The 24,813-nt window shown below is 40.3% G+C and overlaps 1 protein-coding gene and 1 long non-coding RNA gene across 6 annotated transcripts in view; one reads left to right on the top strand and one right to left on the bottom strand.

Moving 5' to 3' along the window:
- The window catches only part of kalrn (kalirin RhoGEF kinase), a 612,442-nt gene that overhangs the window by 95,039 nt on the left and 492,590 nt on the right, over nucleotides 1-24,813 (top strand). The window lies entirely within an intron of this gene.
- Nucleotides 1,093-22,596, bottom strand: LOC116975224. Its single transcript, XR_004412567.1, has 3 exons — nucleotides 22,586-22,596; nucleotides 15,575-15,579; nucleotides 1,093-1,167 (listed from the first exon to the last, which is right to left on the bottom strand). It is a non-coding gene; the product is annotated as an uncharacterized LOC116975224 (long non-coding RNA).

Genomic DNA, 24,813 nt, shown 5'->3' with positions numbered 1-24,813 from the left:
ACCGATCCATGTCTCCATAGATGCTGCCTGACCCACTGTGTTACTCCAGTACCTTGTGTTCTTTTGTGCATTAACCAGCATCTGCAGTTCTTTGTTTCTAACCTTGCTCTAAGCTTTTCAAGCTTGTGATTGAATGGTAGCTGGCTGGGAGCAGAGGGGAGGGGGGTTGTTGACAAAATCCCTATTGTTTCCGCAACACCTGGAGCCCCCTCCCCCTCACTGACTGACTGCCACGCTTCCATAGTTCGTTTGTACTCGCAGATGTACCAGTAGCGTCAGGTCTAATAAAGAACATTGGAACTGCGAGTTGCTTTGATTTGGCAATGATTCTCAGGAGACTGTCTGCGCTAGATCTAATGACTCTCACCACTGGGACGAATAGATAATAAGGATAAATGATGAAAGGCTGTTTTAAAGAGGAGCAACACACACACAATGTCACTACTCTCCAGCACCAGCTTTTGATCGAGAAATGCTGCTCCAATACCAAGCAGCGTTTTACAGATTATCCATTTATAAAAAGTCAATATAATGAGCCATTAATTATTGCTGAAGCTTAATCTATTTTATCCATTGTTCAGGTAACTGTCCCAAATATAGACTGACAAAATTTGATTCAGTGTGCACAATGGATTAGATTGTATGAACAGCAAATTAGACGCTTAGAAAGTGTGTGGAGTGTTAAGTTAGAGGCTGCTTCATGAAGCTTAGTGCTGCCATTTATACTGTATCTATAAGTATTGAAAGAATTTCTCAGCTAGAACAGAAATATTTTATAGTTGAAGCATAATGCTGATACAGATTTTAGAAACTTCCATGTTATAAAGTGAATAAAGGACAGTTTATTACAAATTATTAATGAGTTACAATTAATTTGGTCTTGTATTTCATTTTAAAATATGGAGATTGAGTGCTGAAACAAAAAAATGAATAACAGCTGATCAATCTAAGAATGTTGCCTTGTATTTATTTATTTTTTTACTGATTGACTGTTTTCTTATACTGGTACGAAGCGGAATACAAATGGTTTGATTTCCCAAGATAGACAATGTGCAGGCATTTACATAGCATCCGTAACATTAAAATGTCTGAAGAAGGGTCTCGACCCAAACAATTACCTTTCCATGCTCTCTAAGTATGCTGCCTGACCCGCTGAGTTACTCCAGGCTTTTATGTTTCTTTTGATTAAAATGTCCTATAGCAATTATCAGAGGGGGGTTTAAGGAAACAAACAGCAAGCAAAGGAGTAAAGTTTAAGAAGATTGATGATAACCCAGGTGAATGACTGGAGGTTAAGGGAAAAAAAGAAACTTTCAGAGCAGTTTTTAGCAAGAGTGTCAAAACAAGACAAAATCTCTAAAATCTGTTATCAAATGCAGATAAAAAGTGAAGAATGCCCAAAGATGGCAAATAGAGCAGCACACTATTTTGGTGTAATAGGAAGGGTGAAATTGGAGGATTTGTCAATAAGGAGAATCCACATTTGTGGATACTAAAAACAAAGATAAGATGTACTCAGAACTTTTGAAACTTTGTTGGCGTCAGAAACGTGGCGACCCTTTTGCGTGCTGCCTCGGTGAAGTCTGCTGTATGATTTTACTGGGATTGAATGCAAAAACAAAGTATTTCATTGTACCTAGGTACATGTGACAAAGTATCATTGATTCATTGAATAAAATATACATGGTACAATTTTAAGTGTTAAAGGCTACAGCGGGGAAGGATGTCAAACCAATATAGAAAGAATAGCTGAGAGAGGAGGTAACAGAGGCACCAGAGTTCACTCTGCCAATCTCATCATTGTTCAGAATTAGTATGTTTAACCTCTTCCGTTTTAGCACCATGTACATGCGAATTGGGCGCTTATATTTTGGGATAGAGTATTACAGTGGAAATCATTTGTACCAGTTTTCCACCTAGCAAAATGACAGGATAGGTTGGGTGAAAAGTTTGCAAAGTATGCGGAATCTGGGCTTCATAAGCAGAGGCGCTGAGTACAAAATAGGGAGAACAACACAAGATCAATTCTGGCCATCGTGCTTTAGGAAGGATCTGAAAGCTCTGGAGAAAGTGTAGCAAAGCTTTAATAGAATTGTTCTTGATTTTAGGGATTTCAGTTACAAAGTTAGCTTGAGGAATGTTGGGTTCTTGTTCCCCTTCTGACAGAGAAGATTAAGAGGAGATTTTATAGTAATTTTTGGATGATTCAAAAATCAAGGCTTACAGAGAACAGGTAGACAATTTTGTTTATCAAGATACCATTGCAGTTGGTACAGTGGTGCAGCTGGAAGAACTGCTGCCACACAGCACTAGAGACCCAAGTTAAATCCTGACCTCAAGTGCTGTCTGTGTGGAGTTTGCACATCCTCCCTGGATCCATAAGTGTAGCAATATTACAAAATTTTGAGATTTTAAAAATCAAGTCTGCAATTTATCCCATCAGATAAAGCATAAAAAGAAGTTTAATTTGACATCTAATTCACTTTCATATCTTCAGTATTAAAAAGGTTATGGCCATTTTCATACTCAGAAATTAGCATCTTGTTCCCTATTGCTTTTCCATTGACTGAACTCAAAAGCTGTGATCGAGGACAGTCAAAAGCCCATAACTTTCTTAAAAATTAAGAGAACTGATTGAAATTTTCAGTTATTATAGATTGAAGCATTCTGAAACAAATATGAAACAATCTTACTTGGATGACCTGAAATTAAAGCATATAATTAGTTAGTTAGCTAATTGTAGCTAATTACAAAATTCAATTACTAGATCTAAACATCTATCAATTTCTTAAGAAGTTAAAATTTTTAAATAGCCTAATTGTCCAAATAACATTCACACAAGAATTCACAATATAACATGATTTTTAGATCTCATTGTCATGAATTTATAGGCCAAATGGAAGGAATTTAGTGTTTAATTCCCGTAAATTAATGGCCATTTAATCATCTTGCGAGTGAGATTTTGTGGAACGCGATTGATTGGAACGTTGCGGTTTGCGGTGAATTTAAACCCCATATTGGCAGGAAAAATACTGCTGGTTCGTATAGGGCCTGTCACCTTTTCGCAACGTGAAAATTTGAATAAAGGCATCCTAAGAAGCACGTTTATATGTAAAAATAAACGGCGTACCTTGCTTTGTCCCGTATGTGAGATCCGTCCCGTTGTCGGCGTTGACGGCTTTAGAAGACGATTTTAATTTTACTCCTGCTATTAAATTATCCAGCGCTATTTTTAATAAACTTGATAAAACGGCAGTCGGAGCGATTTTTCTTCAGCAACTAAACAGCCTGACAAAGATCGATTTCAACAGGCAGGAGAAAACGGCATTTTAAATCCACCCCCCTCTCAAAGGCGCCAAAGTCGCGCATACGGCCAGCGGAAGAACTGCAGCGCCGCTGAAGGTAAGTTTTGTAACGTACCTAATAAGTGATAGGAGCAGAATTAGGCCATTCGGCCTATCAAGTCTACTTTGCCATTCAATCATGGTTTCCTGCAGGCGTTTTAGTTTCCTCCCACATCCCAAAAACATATGGGTTTGTAGGTTAATTGGTCTCTGTAAATTGTCCCTAGTGTGTAGGGAGTGGTTGAGAAAGTGGAATAACATAGAACTAGGGTGAATGCGTGATCGATGTTTGGTGTGGACTCGGTGAGCCCAAGAACCTGTTTCTCTAAACTAACACTAATGAACCATTTACAGGTGAAAGATTTAATAGGAACCTAAGGGGCAAATTTTTCACATGGTGGGTGGTGGGTATATGGAACTAGCTGCCAGAGGAGGTAGTTGAGGCAGGTACTATAACAAGATTTAAAATGCATTGGGACAGGTACATGGAAAGAAAAGGTTTAATAATAATGGATGGGAGGGATTAGTGGGATATGGGCCAAACACGGGCAGGTGAGACTAGTTGTAGATGGGGCATCTTGGTCTGCATGAGGAAGTTAGGCTGAAGGGCCTGTTTCTGTGCTGCATTAGTCTTTGACGCTATGGCAATACCAAAATAGGACTAGAATAGGCTGCCATTATTATTTGTTGGTCATAAATTCTGATAAGATAATTCCTTAAATAAAGAACATAAAGTTATAATGATATAACATATTGCAAAAGGCAGTTAATGCTTTACAGGGAAAGAGGTTTAGTTCTGTTTTTGTAGGTAAATTGGGACTCGCTGTGTAGCGATTATATTAAAGGAGCCAAAGTGTAAGATACGTCCTCATATGCAGCTGAATTGGCAAGGGAATCCAAAACTAATAATGTAGTTGTGTCTCTGCTGTAATAGACATCTTCCACATCTGTTTAGCTTGTTTTGATGGAGAATGCATAAAGAATTACTATGGGTTTTGTGATTAGATGTTTACTGCTTTTAACCAGATAACCCGTTTAATATAAGCAATGACACGACCATATTTCAACTATAAATCTGGTACAGCACGACCAAAGCGGGTGCTTGGGTATCTGCCTCAGGCACAGCTCTACTCCCTCATGGAAGCTTTATTTTAATCCAAATCAATCCTAATTAATTCCACCTCCACCATTTAGTAACCATAGAGAATATCAGTTGTCTTTGAACAAATGTACAAACATTGATGTAGGTTCCTAAAACATAGCCAGCAGCTTTCAGTAATATTTAAATGTGATGGGTCCACACTTGAGATATTACATGTATATTTAAAAGAAAGAATATGCAGCTGCATTTGATTTTACTTCCTTTTCTAACGAGGTTTTGTGTGAGATAAACAACTTCAACATCATCTCCTCACTTCCGTCAACTTTCAGCCATACATTCTGATATTTTGTTTTGCATTTTAACCACCTTGACATTTCCAGTCAACAAAAGCTCCAGATCTCTCTTCAGCTCAAATATCTTGGGGGCATTGGCTTTATGTTTTGCTTTCTCTTCACAACTTCTGTCTAACCCATCGCTCCTCCATTTCCCCTGACATAGATTGTTTAGTTCAGTTTCAGTTATTCAACATTAGATATCGTTAATGGCCACAGTGCAAAATTTGGTAACACCTGCAAAGTTGGATAACTTGAAGTATTCCTGTATGCATTTACAAAATTATAAATAGCAGCAATCTCAACACTGATATTCTGCTGACGAGTTCCCACTCTAATACTTTATCTTGTATCGCCACAACTTCAACCAGAATCAAAAGAGTTTGCCATTCATCCAGTGTAAGACCGTGTTAAACACCCTCCTGAAATCTTTGTTGAATTGCTTTCATCCTTTTGACCAGAACTGAAATATTCTAAAACAAATCCTGATGAGATAATGACTCTCTTGCTTCATTCTTACCATTTTTAGCAGACTTTAACTTTGCCATTTTATGAATAAAGGTAAGCCTTATCGGCAGCTATATGAAAGCTGATCTCTTGGATTTTTCTTAAAGATTGAGGTCACTTTACAATTTTTAATTTTCTTGGTATTTCATGCATTTGCTGTGAGTTTTGAAAGATCTTGATTATCCATAATCTTCTTGGCAAATTTCATCAGTACCTGTAGAAAATTGAGCTTTATTACCACGTACAATTTCTGCTATCTTTTCCCTTGTGATACCATGGATTTCTACTCTGATCCCTCCGTAATATACCCTTCCAAACATGGGTACATCTCCATTTCTACAGTAAAACGGCCGCAAAGTAATGATACTGTTTCCCATTCCTTCTCTGTCCTTAGACTTCACTCCTTAACTCCATTCAAAAATATCTTTAATTCCACATCAATCATTTGTACCCACCCATGAACTTAAAGCATATTGTTTGTCTCTTATTTTTATTCTGTTGGATTCTTCTCCTGCTCTCGCTTTACATTTACTAATTCTTTGATTTTGCTCTAATTAAACTCAAAGCCCTTATTCCTTCCCTGTACGTTTCACAATTTTAAATGTTTTTTCATGACGCTTGTCCACATTGGTTGATTACTCCATTTTATCATTGACATGCTACAGGAATTGCTATGGAATACATCAACATTCCCAGCTCTGAACTCAAGTACTCTCCTTTTGAACTTTCAGACAGTGTATTTTAACATTATCCTCATTTCCTCACAGGATCTTTCAATCTGTGCTGGTGGAAATAGATTTTTTTCTTATTTACTCTTGTCAAAACACTTTGGAATTGTGTCCATGATTAAATCTGCCCTCAACCTTCTGCGCTCTAAAGGGAATACTTCCAGGTTCACAAATCTCTCCACATCAGTGCAGCCTCTCATCGCCTGTACCATTTCAGTAAATCATCCCTTCATTCCATCCAGGGCTTTCACAGAGTGTACAGCTCACAAATGGCAGCGATGCTGCAGATGAGATGATTTAAAGTTTTAGCGTGTCGTTCTTCATTTTGCGCTCATTGCTTCTATTGATGAAGGAATAGATCCCAAATTATTTTCTCATGCCCTTTTCAACTTGCCATGTAAATTTGTGTACATAATCCGCCATACTTCTCACCTTGACTAGGCTTTACCCAGCAGCCTAGAAACTATCAAGATGTTGTTGTAAATCACCGGAATGTGTAATAACAATGATACAAAGAACTAGCAGAATTATTTTTGCTAAAAGATACATTTATTTATTTGGTCTTTATCCTATTGTAGTTGATTTGAAGGGTATTTAGTGTCTCCGATGCCTCTTACCAATTTCTACAGATGCACCATAGAAAGCATCCTATTACAGGGGCTGCGGAACGTTTTTGAAAGTGGGGGGGCTGAGCGATCACTGATCACCAGCCTCAGGGGTACCCGGTGAGAGAGCGGAGCGACCGAGCGAGGGGAGGGTGTGGGAGGGTGGCACAATTAATATTTTTGTTGTTGCTCTACCTCCAAAAACTGAGGGATTATACAGGCCATGCCTTAACTCAAAAAGTGGGGGGGATATAGCCCCCACCCCCCCCCCCCCCGACGCCAGTGCCTTCCACGGTACAGAAAATTTGACACAACATTTTATAAATGTGTTAGAAACGTCTCTCTCCCTCTCTCTCCCTCTCTCTCTCCCCCTCTCTCTCTCCCTCTCCCACTCTCTCTCTCCCTCTCTCTCTCTCTCTTTCTCTCTCTCCCTCTCTCTCTCTCGGGGTCGACTCCCTCCCTTCCGCTCAGTGGCTAATCACAGCGCTTCGTTCACTGCCCCATATCACGACTGTGAACCGCGCTGTGATTGAGCGGCTGTTGAGCGGAGGGGAGGAAGGGTTTTGGGGCAGTCGGTTTCCACCACGGCTGGTCGTGGTTTTGCTGCGCTCACTGTGCGCTTGTTCTGAGATTCTGGATGGCAGTGGTCCTCAGAATAAGAGAAAAATACACCTGCAGGCCAGATAATTTGGGGTTATGAGCATGTCTCGCCAAAAAAGTGGAGGGGCTGCAGCCCCCCCACCCCCCCCCGGTTCCGCGGCCCATGTATTATGATGAATCACAATTTGGTTAGTCAACTGCTCTGTCCAAGAAATTGCAGAGAGTTGCAGCACAGTCCACCATGCAAACCAGCCTCCCCCTATTGACTCCGTCTACACTTCACGTTGCCTCAGGAATCAAGGGACAGGACAAAGCTAGGCAAGCTGAGGGAGGTGGGGTTTGACAAGCAGATGGTTGGACAAAGGCTAGAGATGAAAAGACAGAAGGTGTAAGACAAAATGATTGAAGAGTTGTGAATTGTGAAGCTAGAGGAAGGAATGTAGTGGAAGTGGAGAGGCATGGAACTAATTGATGCGAGTCCAGTTGGGGCACAGGGAGAGAGGGGGGAGGGGGTGAGAAGGGTCTGGTATGGGGAAAGAAGAAGGGGGGGGTGATTGTGCTTACCTAAATTTAGGGATCCTGAGGGCCTCAGCGAACCGAGCTTGTGATCGCCAAAATGGATGTCGAGTCTGCATTTGTTCTCACCAATGTACAGGAGGCCACATCGGGAACACTGGATGCAATAGATGAAGTGACATTATCAAGGACCGGCATGCACCCCCCCCCCATCACATTTCTTCTCTTTAAAGTTTTTAATTACTTGGTCTCGCAAGCAACATCTCTGAATTAGTCAGGACCCTTCTTCAGACCCTTTTTTTCAGACACAAGAGTCAGAAGAAGGGTCCCGACTGGAAACGTTTTCTCCCAACATGCTGCATGACCCGCTGAGTTACTCCAGCACTTTGTGTCTATCTTTGGAATAAACCAGCATCTGCAGTTTTTGTTTCAACATGTCTGAATTGCCTGTCTGAATGATCAATGATGTTGAATTGATTTGATGCCTTTCCCTTTGGATGGAAAAATCACAGAATCCACAAATTATTTTTTATCCTCTTTGCCATGAATGGTGAAGGGCCCTGGGCCTTTTTTTTAATGATGGTACATACCAATGAACTTCTAAAAGTTAAATTCTTGATATTTGAATTTTTAATATTGCAAAATGTTTATTGATATTTAAAATATATAATGTATCAACACAATTTGGCGGTCAGGCCCTTAAATAGCTTGTAACTTACAGGATGATGATGTGCGATAGGCACCAACAGTAAGGAATGATATGTGTACTGGCACCTTTATGTCTACAAGAAGGGTACCAGACATAAATAAAGGATAACCTTTATTTAGGTGTTGCATTTGTTAGCTTGGTTATAAAATAAACTTCCTACAGAGAAAAAATGTGAATTGCAATTAAACGATTAATGGTCGTAGACATTAACTTAACTAAAAGGTACACAAAAATGCTGGAGAAACTCAGCGGGTGCAGCAGCACCTATGGAGCGAAGGAAATAGGCAACGTTTCGGGCCGAAACCCATCTTCAGACTTCGATTTTCCAGCATCTGCAGTTCCTTCTTAAACAACTTATCTAAAATGTTGGCTGCAACTGATGGTTAGATCGCCATAGTTTCAGAAGAGCATCCTGTATTTTTGAGAACTCGAACATTATCGCAGTCTTGATAGTCCGGGCCAAAAAGAAACTCAAACCAGCTCTGCAACATGTAAAAACCATAAAACTAAAAAAGTTGGTTAAAATCAGTTGAAGGTTTTATATACCACAGAAAGGAGACATTTCTTTCATTCCAACAAGTGCTAATTATTTTCTCAAATAAACCAACACGACAGGCTGCACAACCATAAAAAAATAAAGGTAGGCGGTGGGTGAGTGGGTGGAAATACAGTATGTGCAAGAATTAACATTAATTAGGAATCTGTGCGATGTATATTTGAAATGTGCTTGGGAAATGAAAGCCAGAAATTAGTTTTGTACGACAGATAGCAGGTAAAGATTCCAGGCCTGTTGAATACCTGGAGAATGGCAGCTAGATTACCTGTAAAATATTAATGTCCTTGTGCAATATTACCCCATTCCTGTCCAAAACAGCATGACACATTAATGCTTTGCATACATCCATGCAATTTATTGGAATTTAAATATGAACTTGAGTAAGTGCAGAAAATGGGCATTTTAACTTTATCTTCAAATTTACTGTTTGAAGCAGGTGCTTCAGACAAATATCCTTTTGTCATCCTGTAAGTCTGTATCTCATTGGGAAACCTTTCAGCATGTTTAAGCATATATAAGCACGTCTGCTCAGGCTGTGCAGTACCTTGCTTAGCGTGCAGTGCACAATCATGCCAGGCTCACTCAGATCCAGAGAGTGTGCATGTGGGTTGACAAAAGCCAAAGGCTTCAGGACCCTCGGCTTCTCATTGTTTGCCCATGCAGAACCATCCCACCCATTCGGCCTTTCGCTTGCAGGTCAAAGTGATTCTGAAACCAAGTGGGATGAAGCAATTTTAGATTGCTGCCAAAACATATTGTGCCTCAATATCTTAGAACCTTTTGCGGGCATCATGTCAAATCCTCATAATATAGGTTTAAAGACAAGCCTTTAAATTCTGCTAAACCTAATATAGGTTTAAAGACAGGCCTTTAAATTCTACTATTAAACTTTGTTCCATGTGGAAAGTTCCTCCCGTTGTTCCTGACCAGTTGTTCGTAGGATTTGAATTCTTGCCCATCCAGGATTATGCAAAGCATATACTGTAGTTCCAGCATTTCTAATAAAGTCACGGCCTCTGGTGTTTTGCACACACTAGAGACTCCAATGGAGCAGGAAATTAGGAATTACAGGCCTCTCTCTATAAAACAGATTGTAATTTTAAATTCAACAGAAAGAAAATTGCAATAGAGAGGATTTAAAATTTAGGGAACGTACAAATTGTCCTCTTTGAGAAATTGTACAATCTTCATTGAATGTCTCCCAACATTGGTGAGATGTCTTTGGCTTCCAGATAAATCAAATCATATTCTTGCATGTAGTTCTTACTGATGGTGTGTCCTGTTTGAATCTCACAGCCCCTCACATCCTTGCCATGTATATCTGAACCAGAACACAAAGACAGAAAGATTTGTTGGTATTGGGAATTTTGGGATATTTATAAAATGAAGGGAGCGTGGAATTGTTTAATTATTTAATTGTTCTCCAAATCTACCTGTTAATCATCAATTTTATATTTGTAGCTAAAAAGTTGAAATGTTGTGCTAAAATGGGGAAACAGCAAACTGCAGATGCTGGAAGTGCCAGAGGAACTCAGTGGGTCAGGTAACATCTGGGGAAGGAATGGACAGGCGGCATAAGTGTCCTGACCTCAAACGTTGCCTATCCATTCCCTCCACGGAAGCCACGTGACTCCAGCCCTACAATATAAGGTTGACTGGGGAGGAGGGGGCGGGTATGAAATTAGTCAAAAATATTTGTGTACCATGGATGAAAAGTAAATCATAGTCTATTTTACTCTATGCTCTTTTTCCATTACACAGACATTATGTGAAATATATCACCAATTCCCTAAAAGCACATTTTAAGACACTGGTACTGATTAACTCCCACCCCCAACTCAGTATCCCCAGGAATTAGTAATAAATGCCACCTTGAACATATGTGTAAGGTATAACCTATAATGATGGATTAAGTTACCTCAGATTTAATTTGTTTCATTGATCAAATAAATTAGTATTTGGGTATCATCATGCTGAAAGTTAAATATAAATTGTTAAATTAAATGGTGTTATTTGTCAATACACATATTTAATAAAGACTATTAATTGTGTTTGTTTTATGTAGCGAAACATTGTTAAAGCTTCAGGTTGATGTTGATGTTGAGTTACTGTAGCAGCTGAGAGGAATTAATGCTAATAGTTTTACTCTGAATGTATATTCTGCTCTGACCCTCGGGCAGTATGGACTTGCCAAGAAAAATTTGATACCGAATGCAGTAAAGATATGTACTGTATATTTGTCAAGGCTTTGGTTTTGGCATGGGGTGTTGAAGCATTGTGTTCGTGAGAAAGAGGCTGTTAATATTGGGCAGGATTTTGCTGGCTAATATCAGGAGTTCCACATGGGAACCACCAGGATTTAGCTGTTTAAACGTCAGTAAGTCCAGCTCTTCAATATGTGGGCTGTCAAATGCCAAAGTCCTTAAGTGATGAGCAGATTCAGAATCTGATAGTTTTCTACATCACTGGGTAATTTTGCAAGCATTCCTGATCATTGCACTGGGCAATCAATCACCTGTTAGATCCTGCTACAGCACTCGAGTCCCTGTTGACATCACTGGAGATGATAGGCAACCAGCAAAATACATTACTTTTATTTTGTGCAGGAAGGAACTGCAGATGCTGGTTTAAACTGAAGATAGACACAAAAAGCTGGAGTAATTCAGCAGGTCAGGCAGCATCTCTGGAGAAAAGGAATAGGTGATGTTTCAGGTCGAGACCTTTCTTCAGACTGATAGTCAGGGGAAAGGGAAACAAGACATGTAGACGGCACATAGAACAAATGAGTGAAAGATGCAAAGTGCAATGATGATCAAGGAAAGGTGGAGCCCACAATGGTCCATTGTTGACTGTGGGGTAGATGATAATGAGTTATACAGACAGTGACACTGAACAGGACAACAGTGAAACTAGTACGATGACTAGTGTGGGGGAGGGACGGAGAGAGAGGGGATGCAAGGGTTACTTGAAGTTAGAGAAGTCGATATTCATACCACTGGATTGTAAGCTACCCAAGCGAAATTTAAGGTGCTGTGCCTCCACTTTGAGTTTGGCCTCACTCAGACAATGGAGGAGGCCCAGGACAGAAAGGTCAGTATGGGGATAGGAAGTGGAGTTAAAGTGTTTGCCAACCGGGGGATCTATAGTTTCTGGGTATTTTTCAATTTTGTTTTTTCGGTGTTTTGACCTCACATTTATTTTTTAACATTTATTTTAAGACTTTAAAGTTATTTCTTAATAATTTAACATTTTAATAGCACATAAACAAAGAACAGTACTGGGCAGCAACGGTCCCATCAGTCCACAATGTTTGTGCCGAACATAATGCCAAGTTAAACTCGCCTCATCTGCCTGTACATGATCCTTATCCCCCTATTCCCTGCACTTCCATGTGTCTATTTAAAAGCCTCTTAAATGCCACTTCCACCAGTATCCTCTTCACCATGCTTAGCAATGAGTTCCAGGCCCCCACCAGTGTGTAAAAGAACTTGCTTCTCGCATCTCCATTAAACGTTTCCCCCTCTCACCTCATAGCTGGACATTTCCATGCTGGGAAAAAGGTTCTGACTGTCTATCCTGCTTTTGCCTCTTTTAATTGTATATACTTCTATCAAGTCTCCCCTCAATATCCGACATTCCAGAGAAAACAATAAAAGTCTATCCAGCCTCTCCCTGTAGCTGAAACCCACTGATGCAGGCAGCATTCTGGTAAACCTCGTCTACACCCTCTCCAAAATTTACACATCTGTTCTGTAATAGGGCAACCAGAACTGCACGCAATATTCCAAATGTGGCCTAACCAATCCTATAGAGCTGCATCATGACTTCCTGACTCTTACACACAATGCCCCTCGCAGTGAGGGCAAACATACCACACGCCTTCTTTACCACCCTACTTGTGTGGCACCTTGAGTGAGCTATGAACGGACTCGAAGATCCCTCTACACATCAATGCTGTTAAGGGTCTGTTAACTGTATGCTTTCCCCTTACATTTCACCTCCTGAAGTGCCACACCTCACACTTGCTTGAGTTAAACTCCATCTGCCATTGCTCTGCTCATTTCAGCAACTGATCTATATCCCACTGTACCTTCTGAGAGCCTTCCTCACTGAATGCAACTCCTCCAATTTTGGTGTTGGCAGCAAATGTACTCACTGACCCATCTATATTTATGTCCAACTCATATATATATATATGCAGGAAAGCAAACTCAGGCCAACCATAAAGGCCAGTACTCACTGACAAACTTGTATATATATATCACAAACTGCAGAGGTCCCAGCACAGATCCTTGCAGAACTACACTGGTCACAGCCCTCCAGCCAGAATATCTTCCTTCCATCACAACCCTTCTATGAAGAAGCCAGTTCTGAATCCGTACAACTAAGTCATTGTGAATCCCATACATCTTAAACTTCTACCTTATCTACTGCATCCGATGTGGCCTCTTGTACATTGGCAAGACCAAGCAATTTGGCAACTGTTTCGCCGATCACTTGCACTCGATCCACCAAGGCCTACTGGATCTCCTGGTTACTAACCATTTTAACTGCCCTTTCCATTCCCATACTGACATTTCTGTCCTGGGCCTCCTCCATTGCCAGAGTGAGGCTACCCGCAAACTGGAGGAACAGCACCTTATAATATGCTTACAACGGTATGAACATTGAATTCTACAATTTTTTTTGTAATATTTGACAACATCCCCTCCCCTTCCCTTTCTCCTCAACACACCACCATTCTTCCTCACCCCATCTCCCCTGCTGGACTTGCACCTATTTCCCCCCTCCCCCTCCCCCTCCCCCACAGTCCTTCCTCTGGCTTCACAATTGGCAACTCGTTAATCATACCTGCTTTTGTCAGGCCTTTGTCCCAACTATCTGGCTATAAACCCCCTCCTCCCCTCCCCCACCGCTCACCTGTGACATCCTCTACCCACACGTGGTCTGGCCTCTCGTCCCCTCCAGCTCTCTTGCCCCCCCACTCCTCGATACAATCGGTCCAAAGAAGGATCCCGACCAGAAACATCGCCTCCATGTTCTCCAGCGATGCTGCCTGACCCGCTGAATTACTCCAGCACTTTGTGTCCCTTTTATCCATGAGGATGATGTCATGAAATGAAATGCATTAGATTTGTAGATCTATATTGATGGGCATTCAATAAAAATAGCATGGATTCCAGGAACATTACGGTCCCTGTCACTGTTGGCAGTCTGCCATCAATAGCTTTTTATGTACCTCTCGCAAATATGTAAATAGAACAACATGTTTCAGAGCATGAAATTAAATAGTAAACAGTTGCATTTTGCGATTTGAGGTGTTAAAATGTATTTAAAAAAACAACTGATTGAGTAGCAAGTTTGTCAGTGAGTACTGGCCTTTATGGTTGGCCTGAGTTTGCTTTCCTGCACCATTTAAAGTAGCATCACTTACTGCTGCTTACTGTTTATATTCAGGCTTAATCTCTCCTGACAGCTGGTGCATTGCCTCAGTTGGATAAATCCTGATGTGGTTGAACATTAAAGGTTTAATTGCTGCATTCTTTTCATTGTCTGTCATTGCTTTTTGTTTAGAGCAAAGATACTGCATTGATGCATAATCAAAAATTAACTCTGTAGAAAACTGCCATGAGAATCCTTTCTGACACTGCAAGAGGTCACTATTTTTAGAAATGTCGATCATTCTGGTGTGTATTCTGCAGTATGCAAAGAAAAGGTGCAGAATAATAAGCGATAAATAATGGCCCAGGGAAAGGAGGTTGAATTTTGTACGAAATGTGGAATTTGTTTTTTGCATAAATAGGTTGTGTGAAAATAGAAATGGAGAGTGGAATAAAGGGGAGGGAAATATAGAATTAGCAGGTGGATTTGTGAGTGGATAGATCAGGATTAAATGTGGCAACCCAAACCTGATGTCTTTAATCATGGCTACATCACATCCCAGTCAGGCACCAGAGTAATTTGATTGTGCTAATCGGTCATTGAGCAATATTAGCAGGCAATGAATTGAACTCCCGAGTGCGTGGGCTTCCTGGAGCTCACCAGTATGAATACAGTGGCAATGAATGGAGGTTGAGGAAATGAAGCTGGAAGAACTACATTTGGCAAACTGCAGCTTCCAGAACTGTCTTAACTGTCTCGGTGATGATTTTCTGTTATCCTCGTGTTTATCTATTTGAAAACAGGAGAATATTTTGATCTGAATAATGCTAACTTGGTGAACTCTTCATCCTCAACTACAAAACTGAGTACAAAACTCAGTGTTTAAAAGACAGGTTTAGAAAAGGTTTAGAAGGATATGGGCCAAACACAGGCCGGTGAGACTTGAGTAGAAGGGGCACCTTGGTCGGCATGGGCAAGTTGGGCCAAAAGGCCTGTTTCCGTGCTGTATGGCTCCACGTCTCTATGAATAATATCCCCACAGCTCCATAACTGTGGGGCTCAAAAGGGAACCGTGATGGACAGCTGAAAGAGCCACAGGGAAAGCCACAGACTGCTCCTAAATGTAGCTGCAACAGATGAAGTAAAGTGGGGATAGGCAAAGTTCATTCTACCGGAGGCTGCATCCTACACACAGGGTCTGTAGGCAAAGGCTAAATATTGTTGACCTGTCTGTTGATCAATATATGTGGAGGCTCATGATATAATGAGTGGTAATGGCAGATTTCTGCAACATCCAGGAACAAGACCTGCTGCCTGCTGGGCCTGGCCAAGTTGTCAGCATGAACATGCCCTTCCAGATCATTGCATTTGGACACGTTTCATGGCTTCGCCAGAGACACATGCAATATCTTCCAGTCGAGTGGACAGGGCTGAGTCAGAAGCTAGTGCAAGATGCACAGTGAAATGAACTCTGGTCAGTAGTCGGATTTACTGTTTTTGGCTGAAGCGTAGGTGCATTGTTTAATCAACTGAGGTCAATACTTGAGGTTAATTTGAGGCCAGTAAGGTCAATTTAACATGCATTCCCAAATCTCCTGATGCAGTACGTTAACTGGAAAGATTATGCTCCATCAGTGTGTGATTGTTCTGGAATAGCAAGATATTTTGCCAGATTGTAATAAATTCACAAATGAACGGTGCTTTTAAAAATTTAAGAATTCAGGCTCATGTCACACTAAGATAGATACTTTGTTATTATTAGAGCCCTCAGTAACTTACCAATATTACCTGAAATCAGATGACCAGCCTTCTATGGAGTGCATGTGTCAATGTCGGTGGAAGCCACAGTCCTCTGACTTTGTGAGTTGATGGCCACTTCTAATACAGTTGAACAGAAGACTTCTGTGAATAATCAAGCAAACCATAACTTTTCTATCTCTCCCTTTTTCCTTTGATCTATCCAGCAAGCTCAAGTTTCATATATCTCGCATTCCACAAGTGCACTAAATGTTTTTTTATTTACTCCTTGAATGGAAGCCAGACACTGCTTGGCCACTGCCTGACAATCAAATCGTCCTGTACACTTGGGTGGTAATTCATGACATCATCATCATATTGCAGAGCCATTGTTCTGTTCAGCTGCACTGATTCCAAAGTTTTTCACATAGTCATTACCATTCCTTGATGAGGCAAAACTCTGCACTTCTCCCAGTGACAACGGTGTCAAAAATTAATTAACTATATTTTTTTAAATGCCAACACAATACATCATATACATGTATCTAGATACTAAATACTGCTACATTATCACATTGTTCATGCTTCATGACCACTCGATAATCATTAACAAAGAAATTGCTGAAGTGGCTTCATGTAAACACATAAAAACTCAAGGGTAAGGAAAGGCATTTGGGCCAAGAACGTTTAGGAGATTATATTTTACATTGCAAGTAAAAAAAATACCACAGGTTGAAATCGATTTTGTTAAAATATTACTATAATTTGTTATCAACGTAAATCAATTATGCTTCCTTTCAGCAACATTTTTGTCCCTAACACTGATTTCCTGTGCATCTCCTCTTCAACAACAATGTCACACTGAGTCATCTGACTTCACTCTGTAATCTGGATTCTCAATATCTCTCCACTGCCTCTTTGTCCCATTTAGGAGGAGTTGTCTTTGAATAACCTCCATACTTAACAATGACATGAAGTTTTTCTTTCCAAAAAATGTTAAATGCACATGTTACTGGTAGTTGATTAGTAAGGGTGTCAAAGGTCAAGGGGAGAAGCCAGCAGAATGAGTTTGAGAGGAAGAAATAGATCAGCCATGATCGAATGGCGGAACAGACTCAATGGGCTGAATGGCCTAATTTTGCTCCTGTGATTTATGGTCCATTGGGATTATATGGGTGGAGCTGGGAAATGTAGAGGACCCCACAAGGGAGATGGCAAAGAGTTACCTACTCTTAGCAAATTGGGAAGGGCAAGTAACTGAAAAGTTGGTGGGCGAGCTTTTTGGGATCAGCGACCACTGTTCTATTAGCTTTAAAATAGTTATGGGTAAGGACAGGGCTAGTCCACAAGTTAAAGTTCTAAATTGGAACAGGGCCAAGTTTGATGGTATGGCAAAAGTCGATTGAAGTAGATTGTTTGCAGGCAAATGGACATCCAGAAAGTGTGATGGCTTTAAAAGTGTGTTGGTGAGAGTACAAAGCATGCATGTCCCTGTAAAACTGAAGGGCAAGGCTGGTGGGAGTAAGGCAGTCTGGATGATGAGGGAAATTGAGGTAAAAAGAAGGAAGCATGGGCCAGGTATAGTTAGCTGGGATCAAGTGCATCCTTGTAGGAATTTAGGGGATTGAGGTGCATATTTAATAAGTAGATCAGAGGGGGAAATAAGGGGACAAGAAATAGCTCTGGCAGATAAGATTAAGGAGCATCTAAAGATACTTTATAAATACATTAAGGGAAAGAGGGTAACTAGAGTGAGAATGGGGCCCATCGGAAAACAATGCAGTCATCTATCTCAGGAGCTGCAGAAGATGAACAAGATCTTCAATGAGTATTTCTCATTTGGTTTTCTGATGAGAAAGACATGAAGACTAGGGAAGTTGGGACGGGAAATGGAGATGGCGTAAGGACAGTCTGTATTACAGTCAAGGAATGCTGGTATATGAAGATAGATAAATCACCTGGGCCTGATCAGATATATCTGAGAACACTCTGGGAAACTAATGAGGATATTGCAGGAGCCCTGACTGAAATATGTGAATCATCGTTAAACAAGGATAAGGTGCCGGATGACTGGAGGGTGGCTCGTGTTGTGTTTCTATTTAAGAAGGGCTGCAAATATAAGCCTGAAAACTAGACCAGTGAGCATAAATCTGTGGCAGGAAAGTTACTGGAGAGGAACCTGAGGAATCAGATATATATGCATTTGAATAGACGGGGTGATTGGGGATAGTCAGCATGGGTTTGTATGTGAAAGATCGTGTCTTGCGATTTTGATTGAGTTAAGGAGTAACCAAGAAGATTTAAACGGGCAAGGCCATAGATGTTGGCTCTGTGGACCTCATCCAGGTCTTTGATACGATTCTGCACGGTAGGCTGCTCTGGATGATTAGATTGCATGACATCCATGGAAAGCTAGCTGCCTGGATACAGAATTAGCTACATGAAAGGAAGCAGAGGGTGGTGATGGAAGGTTGTACAGTAGTTTGCCTTTGGGAATGTTGCTGGGCCAATTGCTGATTGTGGTTTATATCAAATATTTAGATGAGAATGTCATAATTAGTATGTTTTTGTTGTGTGCTATCCAGTCAGTGGAAATGCAATACATGGTTACAATCAAGCCATTTGCATTGTATAGATACATGATAAAGGAATAATGAATAGTGCAAGGTAAAGTGAGTAAAGTCTGATCAAAGTTATCCAAGAGTCAACAATGAGGTAGATTGTAGTTCAGGACTGCTCTATAGTTGTGGTAGGATGATTCAGTTGCCTGATAATAATCATTTTGTAATAGGCATGTGCTGTCTTTAATCCCTTGAATCTATGGGCCAAGCACAGACAATGTTTCATAGTAGTAATGACAAAGATGCCCTGTTCTGCATTGAGTTAGTTACTTCACGATACCATTTTGTTGGTTAAAATTGAATCGGACCAATGGGGTTTATAAATGGTAAATTGAATCATTTATTCACACAGCCATTCAATTACAGAACTTGCTCAGGATATTCGACTGAATGTTAGCACTCATTTGTTTTGTATGCTGCAGATGAGAATAATTAACTTAGGGGGCAGTTAAATAATGGAGTTGCAGAGGATCTTATATCATGCAGCAACTTCAAGGTAAAAATTAAATCACTTATAAAATCTGGCAGCTTGACTAAATTCATTGACAATTAAATTTTCCTTTTAAAAAATATTTGGAGAAATGAATACAAAGGAGAATATACAAGCTCTATTTGCTTGAAGCATGATTTTTGTCTTTAAGTCAAACAGCAGACAAATGTTGAACATTCATTTGGGATTCTGCTGTTTATTTTTAAGAAAGATGTTAATGTATAAATGCATAAAGTAAGGATAATAATTTACCCCACAGTGTATGATATCAAGTGGGATGCACATAATTGAATTTCCTAGTAAATTAATATGAAAAATAAATATTAATTATGTAAATAATTAAGCCAGCATAGCATTATTTTTTGTTGCAATGGCAATAAATGTGCTAGGTTAGCTGAAACAAAAATCTTTCTGGATTGGTAAATGGGTGCCAAATTAAACTTCATTTTAAATTAGTTTATAGGCAGGTACAAATGGTGGAATCTAACTCATGGTCATTCAGATTGAGAGATACTAACAATAGCAATGCCTTTTAATGATCTTTTCTGGGTATTAATTAAAACATAGATAACAGTTGGTAGTAAAACACTGTTCAAGATGTGAGGGCATAGCTTAAGGTGAGAGGGAAACTTTACAAGAAACATTTAAAGATGAAATCAACAATGAAAACAAGAAATGCTTAACAGGAGGGGAGGGGGCGTCTAGGCCTCGCTTCGTCCCGCGAACGCCACAAGATCGTTTCAGAAACGATGAAGAACGGGTAGATTGTCGATTATCATCTGGCTGCTTTTTTGTTGTTGCTGTTCATGGATTTTTCAACGTACCGAGCCAAGGGAGTGTTCTCCTGATCTGGATTCGCTTTAAATTGGAATGAAATAATGGCGACACGTAGGTCCTGTCCAAGTGAAGAGGAAGATGGAGATGTAAATGGAAAAAACGCCCAAATGCTGGGGAGGACGAGGGAAAACATAAGAAGAATGGGTGTGGGCAAGTCGAGAGCACTTCACCACAGGTGGATGACATGTTCTCATGGGGAGGCTCAAAAACCATTAATTTGCGATGGAATTCACAGGGTTTTGGATTTACGCTGAGGCACTTCATTGTATACCCACCAGAGTCAGCTGTACATACCAATATGAAGGATGAAGAGAATGGAAATAAGGGATCACAAACCAGAGGCAAATTGGAACCAATGGACACTATTTTTGTAAAGCAGGTTAAGGAAGGTGGACCAGCACATGGAGCTGGGTTATGTACAGGTGATCGGATTATCAAAGTAATGGGGGAAGCATTATTGGGAAAACGTATTCTCAAGTTATAGCCTTGATTCAGGAAAGTGATTCTGTTCTGGAACTTTGTGTTATGCCAAAAGATGAAGACATCTTGCAGCTGGCTTATTCTCAAGATGCTTATTTAAAAGGCAATGATCCATACACAGGCAATGCTCAGAACATCCCTGAACCACCACCTGTGTGTTATCCTCGATTGACTAGCCCTGCTTCATCTTTGAGTATAGAAGTTGGGATGTAATGTTAAAATTGTACAATGCATTGGTGAGGCCAATTCTGGAGTATGGTGTACAATTTTGGTCACCTAATTATAGGAAGGATGTCAACAAAATAGAGAGAGTACAGAGGAGATTTACTAGAATGTTGCCTGGGTTTCAGCAACTAAGTTACAGAGAAAGGTTGAACAAGTTAGGGCTTTATTCTTTGGAGCGCAGAAGGTTAAGGGGGGACTTGATAGAGGTTTTTAAAATGATGAGAGGGATAGACAGAGTTGACGTGGAAAAGCTTTTCCCACTGAGAGTAGGGAAGATTCAAACAAGGGGACATGACTTGAGAATTAAGGGACTGAAGTTTAGGGGTAACATGAGGGGGAACTTCTTTACTCAGAGAGTGGTAGCTGTGTGGAATGAGCTTCCAGTGAAGGTGGTGGAGGCAGGTTCGTTTTTATCATTTAAAAATAAATTGGATAGTTATATGGATGGGAAAGGAATGGAGGGTTATGGTCTGAGCGCAGGTATATGGGACTAGGGGAGATTATGTGTTCGGCACGGACTAGAAGGGTCGAGATGGCCTGTTTCCGTGCTGTAATTGTTATATGGTTATATGGTTATATTCTCAAGCAATATTGTGGGATGAGTAACAGATTAATATTTTAGATCAGTGAACTTTTTAGTGCTAATGAAATCTTATCAATTAAAGTCATCAGCACTGCATTTCTCTCTGGAGATGCTGCCTGATTTGCTGATTATTTCCTCCATTTCTGTTTTTGTAATGGAAAAATATACAGATCTGCAAATAACTTAGTTGCAGCAGCCTTTTAAAAATCTGATTTTTAAATTTATCCTACGGAGATTATTGGTTCATTGCATCTTTTAAAAGGTAAAAATGGGTAAACATTGAACATTATTTAAAGATTGTTTGAACATGAAATATTATTTTAAATAATGTTGTTTTTATTTACTTACCATTATGTTAAGTCTATTCGGGAATTTTCAACCATTATATTGAATTTTCTTAAGTACATGCTGCATCGGTTTCCTTGACAACCAGAAAGAATATTCCCATTTTTAGAAAATTAAGTTATTTTTGTTTAGATTAACAGAAGAATAAAGTCTCACATTTCAATCAGTGCATTTCCTTGTTACTGCACCAACTACCTATACTGGCGTTTTTTCTGATGTGACGCCTGCTGAGTGCAGTGATAAACATGGGCTCAGCTCTGACCCTATTTGCGATACAGATAACCAGCAGCAGATAAGTCTGTAGCAATATACCCATCACCGACTGCCTGCACTGCAATTCACAACTCCGGCAGCAGCCTGCTGTATAAACGCCTTCCGAATGATGGAGATCGCTGGAACAGCAATTGTCAGAATTCCAGGCGTGTGTGCAATATGACAGCTGTGTTGATGCTATGCTTCTTGTCTTCAGACAGAATGAGCTCCCGCAAAGGTAATAGAGCACAATAATGTTAATCCAGTGTTAATGTAATTCTCTGAAGTATTTTCACTAAATGGTGTTACATATTGTCGTCCAAGTTCTCCTGCATTAGAGCAGCTGTATCTTGTGGACTCCATGCGCTGCAGTAAAATGATGAGCCTGAATTTACATTTTGGAAGAAGCACTTTACAGTTATTTCAGCGTCAGAAATATTTTTCTCTGATACATTGCTCATATTTCTTTAATGCTGAAATGGCTGTACTTGTCTTGTGTAACACATTGCAGTGCCAAAGTGGAAGATGCTCCTTTGCTGAACTTACATGGTTAAGATTTTATACATGGGCTTTGTGGATATCATTCCAGTTGTAGGATAATTGACCCCAAAATGTTTTTTTCTATATGTTTCACCTATTTTTGTGCTGATATATAAACTTAAAACCTGTGCTTTATTGTGGCTGGCATTCAGTGTTTCATAACCTTTACGACATTGAGTATCGTCAGATAGCTGCACAAACCAAAGAATAATAGGAACCAAACTATTATTTCAATGTTGATTTTTGTTGCATTGAAGAATTTGTGATTTTTTTAAATTGGACTTTTAACATGAGAAATTTTTTTTTAGAAATAAAGCAATAAATGCCTTCACTTAGACTAATTGAACAAGAAAAGAAAAATACTCCAGAGTTTCATACTTGAAGTTCAATGGACCATCAAGCAAGTTGCTTTAGCAATTTTCCTTAATTTGATCCTTGTAGGGTAATATGTTGAATTTGGCTTAATTCATATCTTTATGTTCATTTCTATGACCTAAATAGACAAGATGATTTATCACATAAATCACTGAAAAAATAGGAAAATAGAATATATGCATTTCTTTCTGTTTGATTTCTCACCTGACGTTATATTTTCTCTCTATTCTGGGATTCTTCATGCCTGGAGGTTCTCAATGTTCCCCAATCAAGAGGTTGGAATTTGATCTCCCAAACTAACAATTCCCATCTTAATAATAGAAGATAGACACAAAAAGCTGGAGTAAAAGGAATATCCCACTTGGGCGCTATTTGCGCGTCATTTACGCGCGTCGTGACGCACACATGGCGTGCATTACGCAAGCATGCCGCGTGGTGAGACGTGGTGGCGTAGGCAGTGGTGCGCGGTCGTGCGCGGCACCCCAGGATTTTGGGATTCACAAAATCTTTGCGCGCCACCTGCGTGATGCGAAAATGACACCCAAGTGAGACAGGCCCTTAACTCAGCTGGACAGGCATCATCTCTGGAGAGAAGGAATGGTAATGTTTCAGGTAGAGACCCTTCTTCAGACTCAATCATTATTAAATCTATTAAATCTGTTAAATCTTTAAATCTGTCCTGATAACTATTAGGACAGATTTAAAGAGAAGCCTAACTTTTCTGTTATTGTATTTTAAATCGGTTGATGACATTTCAGAGAGTGCTGGAGTAACTCAGCGGGTCAGACAGCATCTGTGGAGAACATGGACAGGTACAAAGTGCCTATATCCACCTACCAGTTGCAAGGGTTTGGCTCATCTCATCTCGAAAATAACATCAGCAAATTTGCAGATGACACAAAGCAGTGTGAACTGTGAGGAGGATGCTATGAGGATGCAGGGTGACCTGAACAGGTTGGGTGAGTGGGCAGATGCATGGCAGGTGCAGTTTGATGGGGATAAATGTGAGGTTATCCACTTTGGTGGCAAAAACAGGAAGGAAGATTATTATCTGAATGGTGTCAGGTTGGGAAAAGGGGAAGTACAACGGGATCTGGGGGTCCTTGTTCATCAGTCACTGAAAGTAAGCATGCAGGTACAGCAGGCAGTGAAGAAAGCGAATGGCATGTTGGCCTTTATAACAAGAGGAGTTGAATATAGGAGCAAAGAGGTCCTTCTGCAGTTGTACCGGGACCTTGTGAGACCACACCTGGGGTATTGTGAGCAGTTTTGGTCTCTAAATTTGAGGAAGGATATTCTTGTTATTGAGGGAGTGCAGCGTAGGTTCACCAGGTTAATTCCCGGGATGGCGGGACTGTCATATGTTGATAGAATGGAACGACTGGGTTTGTATACCCTGGAATTTAGAAGGATGAGATGGAAATATGAGATCTTATTGAAACATATAAGATGATTAAGGGATTGGACACGCTCGAGGCAGGAAACATGTTGGGGGATTCCAGAACCGGGGCCACAGTTTAAGAATAAGTGGTTGGTCATTTAGAACGGAGATGAGGAAAAACTTTTCCACCCAGACAGTTGTGAATCTGTGGAATTCTCTGCCTCAGAAGGCATTGGAGGCCAATTATCTGGATGCTTTCAAGAGAGAGTTAGATAGAGCTCTTAAAGATAGGGGAGTCAGGGGATATGGGGAGAAGGCAGGAACGGGGTACTGATTGTGGATGATCAGCCATGATCACAGTGAATGGCGGTGCTGGCTCAAAGGGTCGAATGGCCTACTCCTGCACCTATTGTCTAAATCGGGAATAAAGACAGAAAATGATAGAACACTCAGTGGGTAAAGTAGCATCTGTGGACAGAGGAAGAGAGGCGAAGGGTGGTAACTGGGTATTGGGGCAGCACAGTGGCTCAGCAGTAGAGTTACTGCCTTACAGCGCCAGAGGCCCA

Source organism: Amblyraja radiata, chromosome 7 (genome assembly GCF_010909765.2).
Source record: "Amblyraja radiata isolate CabotCenter1 chromosome 7, sAmbRad1.1.pri, whole genome shotgun sequence".
Taxonomy (NCBI): Eukaryota; Metazoa; Chordata; class Chondrichthyes; order Rajiformes; family Rajidae; genus Amblyraja; species Amblyraja radiata.
Note: the sequence above shows the minus strand (reverse complement) of the source record. Positions and strands in the feature narration are given on the sequence as shown.